This window comes from Coregonus lavaretus, assembly GCF_964263955.1.
Source record: "Coregonus lavaretus genome assembly, contig: HAP1_SCAFFOLD_1242, whole genome shotgun sequence".
NCBI lineage: Eukaryota > Metazoa > Chordata > Actinopteri > Salmoniformes > Salmonidae > Coregonus > Coregonus lavaretus.
Genome location: NW_028157793.1, coordinates 132,501 through 141,318, shown reverse-complemented (window position 1 = coordinate 141,318; position 8,818 = coordinate 132,501).

Here is an 8,818-nt window from a genome sequence, read left to right as displayed (position 1 = left end):
CAACTATGACAGACAAAATGAGAAAAAAAATCCAGAAAATCACATTGTAGGATTTTTAATGAATTTATTTGCAAATTATGGTGGAAAATAAGTATTTGGTCAATAACAAAAGTTTCTCAATACTTTGTTATATACCCTTTGTTGGCAATGACACAGGTCAAACGTTTTCTGTAAGTCTTCACAAGGTTTTCACACACTGTTGCTGGTATTTTGGCCCATTCCTCCATGCAGATCTCCTCCAGAGCAGTGATGTTTTGGGGCTGTTGCTGGGCAACACGGACTTTCAACTCCCTCCAAAGATTTTCTATGGGGTTGAGATCTGGAGACTGGCTAGGCCACTCCAGGACCTTGAAATGCTTCTTGCGAAGCCACTCCTTCGTTGCCCGGGCGGTGTGTTTGGGATCATTGTCATGCTGAAAGACCCAGCCACGTTTCATCTTCAATGCCTTTGCTGATGGAAGGAGGTTTTCACTCAAAATCTCACGATACATGGCCCCATTCATTCTTTCCTTTACACGGATCAGTCGTCCTGGTCCCTTTGCAGAAAAACTGCCCCAAAGCATGATGTTTCCACCCCCATGCTTCACAGTAGGTATGGTGTTCTTTGGATGCAACTAAGCATTATTTGTCCTCCAAACACGACGAGTTGAGTTTTTACCAAAAAGTTCTATTTTGGTTTCATCTGCCATATGACATTCTCCCAATCCTCTTCTGGATCATCCAAATGCACTCTAGCAAACTTCAGACGGGCCTGGACATGTACTGGCTTAAGCAGGGGGACACGTCTGGCACTGCAGGATTTGAGTCCCTGGCGGCGTAGTGTGTTACTGATGGCAGGCTTTGTTACTTTGGTCCCAGCTCTCTACAGGTCATTCACTAGGTCCCCCCGTGTGGTTCTGGGATTTTTGCTCACCGTTCTTGTGATCATTTTGACCCCACGGGGTGAGATCTTGCGTGGAGCCCCAGATCGAGGGAGATTATCAGTGGTCTTGTATGTCTTCCATTTCCTAATAATTGATCCCACAGTTGATTTCTTCAAACCAAGCTGCTTACCTATTGCAGATTCAGTCTTCCCAGCCTGGTGCAGGTCTACAATTTTGTTTCTGGTGTCCTTTGACAGCTCTTTGGTCTTGGCCATAGTGGAGTTTGGAGTGTGACTGATTGAGGTTGTGGACAGGTGTCTTTTATACTGATAACAAGTTCAAACAGGTGCCATTAATACAGGTAACGAGTGGAGGACAGAGGAGCCCCTTAAAGAAGTTGTTACAGGTCTGTGAGAGCCAGAAATCTTGCTTGTTTGTAGTTGCCCAAATACTTATTTTCCACCATAATTTGCTAATAAATTCATTAAAAATCCTACAATGTGATTTTCTGGATTTTTTCTCTCTCAATTTGTCTGTCATAGTTGATGTGTACCTATGATGAAAATTACAGGCCTCTCTCATCTTTTTAAGTGGGAGAACTTGCACAATTGGTGGCTGACTAAATACTTTTTTTCCCCACTGTAGGTCTGTAAAAAAAAGCAATAAATTAAGGCTAAAATATAATTTTACTTAATCTAACTAAGAACGTTGTCAAATAGAACATATTAGATCACATTGATAAAAGGACAGGATATCTTGTGGTTCACTAAGCAGTGTCATGTATGTTAGATGACTGCATCCTCGTTCCACAAACCCTCTTCTGCTAAATGATTTTCCCCATAAACCATCTATCCGGGTGCAGAATGCCTGCAATCTTTTCTGGACTACATGCGAGAGGAAGAGCGACCTGATAACGGTGTTCCAGAAAAGACAGGGGTATGATTTCCTCATCTCTATAAGGTTTATCAACAACCCCCCCGGGGCCACAAAAAAATAACTGGAGCTGGAGTTTATTTATGAACCTTTATTTTGACAGGGAAGACATATTGAAACCTAGGTCTCTTTTCCAAATGTGCCCTGTATAATACAATATAAAACACACATTAAACATGTATACAGCTCCCTCCACTAATATTGGCACCCTTTGGTAAATATGAGCAAAACGGGGTGTGAACAAAAATGTCTTTATTGTTTATCCTCCTGGTCTTTCGTTCTAAATATTCACAAAAAACTAACCTTTAATTCAAGTAAAATTAAAAAAGAAAATGTTTATTCTTATCATAAAACAAATAATTTTTTTCTCAAATAAATGTGATGCCACAATTATCGGCACCCCTTCATTCAATACTTTGTGCAACCTCCCTTTGCCAAGATAACAGCTCTGAGTCTTCTCCTATTAATGCGTAGTGAGGTTAGAGAACACATGGCAAGGGATCTGAGACCGTTCCTCCGTACAGAATCTCTCCAGATCCTTCAGATTCCGAGGTCCACGCTTGTGGACTCTCCTCTTCAGCTCATCCCACAGGTTTTCTATAGGGTTTAGGTCAGGGGGACTGGGAGGGCCATGGCAAAACCTTGATTCTGTGGTCAGTGAACCATGTTTTTGTGTTGATTTCGAGGTGTGCTTTTGGATCATTGTCCTGGTGGAAGATCCAACCACGGCCCAGTTTAAGCTTCCTAGCAGAAGCAGTCAGGTTTCTATGTAATATCTGCTGGTACTTGATGGAGTCCATGATACCATGTATCCTAACAAGTTGTCCAGGGCCTTTGGAAGAAAAACAGCCCCACAACATCAAAGATCCACCATCATACTTCACAGTGGGGATGAGGTACTTTTCAGCATGGCTGTCTTTCTGTCTACTCCAATCCCGCCTCTGGTGTTTGTTTCCAAAAAGCTCTATTTTGGTCTCGTCTGACCATAGAACCCGGTCCCATTGAAAGTTCCAGTAACGTTTTGACAAACTGTAGGCGCTTGAGTTTGTTGTTTGATGACAGCAAAGGCTTTTTTATGGCAACCCTCCCAAACAACTTGTGGTTATGTAGGTGGCGTCTGATCGTAGTTTTGGAAACTTTCTGACCCCAAGACCCAACTAACGACTGCAATTCTCCAGCTGTGATCCTTGGAGATTTTTTTGGCGACTCAACCCATCCTCCTCACTGTGCGTGGGGTCAATATAGACACACGTCCTCTTCCAGGCTGATTGTTAACATCTCCAGCTGCTTTAAACTTCTTAATTATTATTATTATTATTATTATTTTTATTTTTATTTATTTTTTCTTGGGGGGATGGATCAGCTTAATATTGCAGATAGATTGTATCTTCTATCAATGTAATTGTCTGCATCACTTCCAATCCCCCATGTTTTTTATATATATACTCCCCTTTATTACTTTTCAACCCCGTCATCCTTTCCCTACTTGGAGTAAATTAGTGAACAACAATGCCCAGGCCTCTACTTCCGGTCTATACTTACTATCTACACCTTATGGACAAAGTTAATTTTACAATAATTCTATTATATATATATATATATATATATATATATATATATATATATATATATATATATATATATATATATATATATATATATATACACACACATTTTTTTTTTGCTCCTGAACTTCTTCTACTCTCAACCTCTCCGATCATTTTCATGATGTCCATCTGGTTTGCTTCTATATGCCATATCTTTCTAACTGTGCTGATTGTTAACATCTCCAGCTGCTTTAAACTTCTTAATTATTGCCCTGATAGTGGAAATGGGCATTTTCAACCGTTGAGCTATTTTTTTTATAGCCATTTCCAGATTTGTGCAGCTCAACAACCTTTTGTCGCACATCATTACTGTATTCTCGGGTCTTTCCCATAGTGATGGATGACGATGGGAACTTGGCCTGTGTGTCACCTCATATTTATACCCCAGTGAAACAGGAAGTCATGGTCCATATCAATCCAAATGCCTAAGTATTTAGATGCGGGAACAAGTTCAATTGGAGAACCGTCTAATGAGTCAACATGTAGTTCATCTGGAACATTCTTACGACAGTCTAAAAACAACATGTATTCCATTTTGCTCGTATTAAGCACACGTTTTGAAATCAGCAAGGGATTCCTGCATAGCTATAAAATCTGACTGTAGTTTTGACACAGCCAGATCACCAGTCGGGGCCATAGCATACATAGTAGTATCCTCTGTCACGTCTCCTCCCGTTGCTCCCCTCCTGGCGCTCTGATTCGCCGGTCTACTGAGCCACCGGTCTGAGCGCACCACCTCGGCAAACACAGGAATGGAAACCCAACGCACCCTAATCACCTCCAGCGCACCTGCACCTCATCATCTCATCACCACCCCTATATAGCCCTGGGCACCTCATCATCTCCTCACCACCCCTATATAGCCCTGGGCACCTCATCACCTCATCACCACCCCTATATAGCCCTGGGCACCTCATCATCTCCTCACCACCCCTATATAGCCCTGGGCACCTCATCACCTCATCACCACCCCTATAAAGCCCTGGGCACCTCATCATCTCCTCACCACCCCTATATAGCCCTGGGCACCTCATCACCTCATCACCACCCCTATATAGCCCTGGGCACCTCATCATCTCATCACCACTCCTATATAGCCCTGGGCACCTCATCACCTCATCACCACCCCTATATAGCCCTGGGCACCTCATCATCTCATCACCACCCCTATATAGCCCTGGGCACCTCATCATCTCATCACCACCCCTATATAGCCCTGGGAACCTCATCATCTCATCACCACCCCTATATAGCCCTGGGCACCTCATCATCTCATCACCACCCCTATATAGCCCTGGGCACCTCATCACCTCATCACCACCCCTATATAGCCCTGGGCACCTCATCATCTCATCACCACCCCTATATAGCCCTGGGCACCTCATCATCTCATCACCACCCCTATATAGCCCTGGGCACCTCATCACCTCATCACCACCCCTATATAGCCCTGGGCACCTCATCATCTCATCACCACCCCTATATAGCCCCTGGGCTGTTCAGTCATTGTTGTGTGTAATTGTTTAGCGCCGAGTCGTTTACTCACGCTGTGTTATTCTCAGTGTTTAGTAAACCTTTACCTTGTTGATTCCTGTAGCTGCGTCCTGTCTCTTCCTATCCTCAGTACTCGTAACAATCCTCCACATATAGATGAAGTAAAACAAATGAAACAGATTGACCAATGGTGTTTATATAACTAGTGAAGAGAACAGGTTGCAAAATCGACCCCTGTGGTACACCTTTATGTACTTCAAGAAAGTCAGACTTCAACCCCATCAATCACGATGGCCTGAGTTCTGTCACTAAGATAATCATGAACAGGCGTCTGAGCTCAGGCCTATCGAGCACAACTTATTCAATATAATAGCATGATCAACAGTATCAAAAGCTTTGGACCAATCCAGAAACAAAGCACTTGCAGTCAGGTCCAAAAGGATTGGAACATTTCCTAAAATGATTTCTGAGATGGGAAAAGTGGATCATTTATGTTAGATTTGTAGTTTTATTTTTGTCATGCAATTCAATTGTATTCTGCCATGTGAATGAATTACATGAATTTGAACTTGTAATATCTAATAAAAAATGTGGACAAAGCCCTAGTCATGTCTAATAGATATAGCCATGAAACAAGCCAGAGCATCCCGCTAACATTCCTAGATTGTCATTCACACGCCATATCCAGCGGACAAGGCTCCTTTCCTATCATAGTATGAGAGTGTCAACAACGTTAGGAGAATGGGCTGTATCCTCTCCCAATGTTTTTACAGCTAACACAGTGTAAACAATTGCCTTATGAAATCTCCCAGTGTGAAGGCTACTACCAGGCCATGTTGTGCAATGTGCTTTGAATGGTGGATATCTCACAGCATAGTGTGAGATGCTGCCACCATTTCAGATTGGTGACATGGTGCTTAACGTACATCTTTCTCTCCAAGCCCCTTCTCTCATCCGGCCCTCCTCTCCATAACCCTCCTCTCCACGCCCATCCTCTCCACACCCCTCCTCTCCATAACCCTCCTCTCCACACCCCTCCTCTCCACCGGCCCGCCTTTCCACAGGCCCCGCCTCTCCACAGGCCCCGCCTCTCCACAGGCCCCGCCTCTCCACGCCCCTCCTCTCCACGCCCCTCCTCTCCACGCCCCTCCTCTCCACGCCCCTCCTCTCCATGCCCCTCCTCTTCAAGCACCTCCTCTCCACCGGTTCTCCTCTCCAAGCACCTCCTCTCCACCGGCCCTCCTCTCCACGCCCCTCCTCTCCACGCCCCTACTCTCCACCGGTCCTCCTCTCCACAGCCCCTCCTCTCCACAGCCCCTCCCCTCCACAGCCCCTCCTCTCCACAGCCCTTCCTTTCCACAGCCCCTCCCCTCCACAGCCCCTCCTCTCCACAGCCCCTCCCCTCCACAGCCCCTCCTCTCCACAGCCCCTCCTCTCCAAGCCCCTCCTCTCCACCGGCCCTCCTCTCCACGCCCCTCCTCTCCAAGGTCCTCCTCTCCAAGCCCCTCCTCTACACCGGCCCTCCTCTCCAAGCCCCTCCTCTCCAAGCCCCTCCTATCCAAGCCCCTCCTCTCCACCGGCCCTTCTCTTCAAGCCACTCCTCTACAAGCTCCTCCTCTCCACGCCCCTCCTCTCCACCGGCCTTCCTCTCCACAGCCCCTCCTCTCCACAGCCCCTCCCCTCCACAGCCCCTCCTCTCCAAGGCCCTCCTCTCCAAGCCCCTCCTCTCCACCGGCTCTCCTCTCCAAGCCCCTCCTCTCCAAGCCCCTCCTCTCCAAGCCCCTCCTCTCCACGCCCCTCCTCTCCACCGGCCCTGCTCTCCACGCCCCTCCTCTCCACCGGCCCTCATCTCCACGCCCCTCCTCTCCACACCCCTCCTCTCCACGCCCCTCCTCTCCACCAGCCCTCCTCTCCACGCCCCTCCTCTCCACGCCCCTCCTCTCCCAGCCCCTCCTCTCCACGCCCCTCCTCTCCACACCCCTCCTCTCCCAGCCCCTCCTCTCCACGCCCCTCCTCTCCACGCCCCTCCTCTCCCAGCCCCTCCTCTCCACGCCCCTCCTCTCCACACCCCTCCTCTCCACCGGCCCTCCTCTCCACGCCCCTCCTCTCCACCAGCCCTCCTCTCCACACCCCTCCTCTCCACGCCCCTCCTCTCCACGCCCCTCCTCTCCCAGCCCCTCCTCTCCACGCCCCTCCTCTCCACACCCCTCCTCTCCACTGGCCCTCCTCTCCACGCCCCTCCTCTCCACCAGCCCTCCTCTCCACACCCCTCCTCTCCACGCCCCTCCTCTCCAAGCCCCTCCTCTCCACGCCCCTCCTCTCCACCGGCCCTCCTCTCCAAGCCCCTCCTCTCCACGCCCTTCCTCTCCAAGCCCCTCCTCTCCACGCCCCTCCTCTCCACCAGCCCTCCTATCCACGCCCCTCCTCTCCACGGCACTCCTCACAACGCGCATCCTCTCTCCTTGGCTCCTGAACTATTCCATATAGAAATATTATTAGATACTGTCGTAACTTGACAAGGAATGCCCACACGCATTTCAATATTACTTTCCTTTACTTTCAACCTAAGAAATAAAATGTGTACAGCCATGTACAAACGGTACAAATACAGCAAAGGGATACAGCCCACTCAACATGTGGTAGTGTCGCATTGTACAGATCCGACTCTGGGTGATGACATCATAAATAGGGAAAGGTCACTGTCAATTCCAATAATGACCTTGCACACATGAATAGTAATCATACTATACTGCAGGTAAGTACAACACATATTAAATGTAATTATTTAAATACTGTCCACACTATAACAAATATACACGTAATTGATCAGATACATCATGCAACATATTTACAATTAAACATTTCAGGATTTAATGCAGTTATTAACCTCTTAAGGATCAGACCCTTTTTTTAAATTTTTGCCTAAAATGACATACCCAAATCTAACTGCCTGTAGCTCAGGACCTGAGGCAAGGATATGCATAGACTTTGTGGAAATGTGAAATTAATGTAGGAGAATATAACACATTAGATCTGGTAAAAGATAATACAAACAAAAAAACATGCGTTTTCTATATATGTTTTATTCCATCATCTTTGAAATGCAAGAGAAAGGCCACAATATAATATTGCAGTTTAGACGCAATTTAGATTGTGGCCACTAGATGGCAGCAGTGTGTGTGCAAAGTTTCCGATTGATCCAGTGAAGCATTGCAATACTGGACTATTTTGTATGAAGTCTGCCCAAATGTGCCGAATTGGTCAATTGATACATTTTCAAGTACATAACTATAGACAACATACAAAAATTATATGGTAATACACAATGTAAGTTTACACACTCCAAGGAATGTCATACATGATGGATCATTAGCTTATACACTAACTTTCACACATCTAGATGGCCGGTGACCAACGCCCTTCATGCCATGACAGGTCAGGAAAGCCTGATCCCTACTAACCCTAGTATAGGCAGCCCTACTATACTTAATAGCACAGATAGAGTCTCTTGTTATTGTGGTGTTGGCCAATAGACCATATAAATGCAGTGTTGATCTGGGCCTGGACTCAGAGCCCAGGGTCTTGGTCCATTGGCACTAATCCCTGCAACCCAAATAAACCCGTAGCTGTTAGAAACTTGTTGTGTAGATCTGAAAGTGTTGGATAGGTGTAAGCAATATGCTGGCAGCTCAATCTTGACCTCTGATTGGGATTAAGGAAATGTCCTGTTATGGAGTGTTGTTTTTGTATTTGAAATTGGATTTAGTACACACATATATTTTTTTTTGGGGGGGGGGGACATATCTGATCTGGACTCTGCAAGACACTGGTTATCTCTGCAATATAGATAATACTTTTGTAAATAAGGTATTTCTGTTTTTAATTGTTAATACATTTGCAAACATTTCCGAAAACCTATTT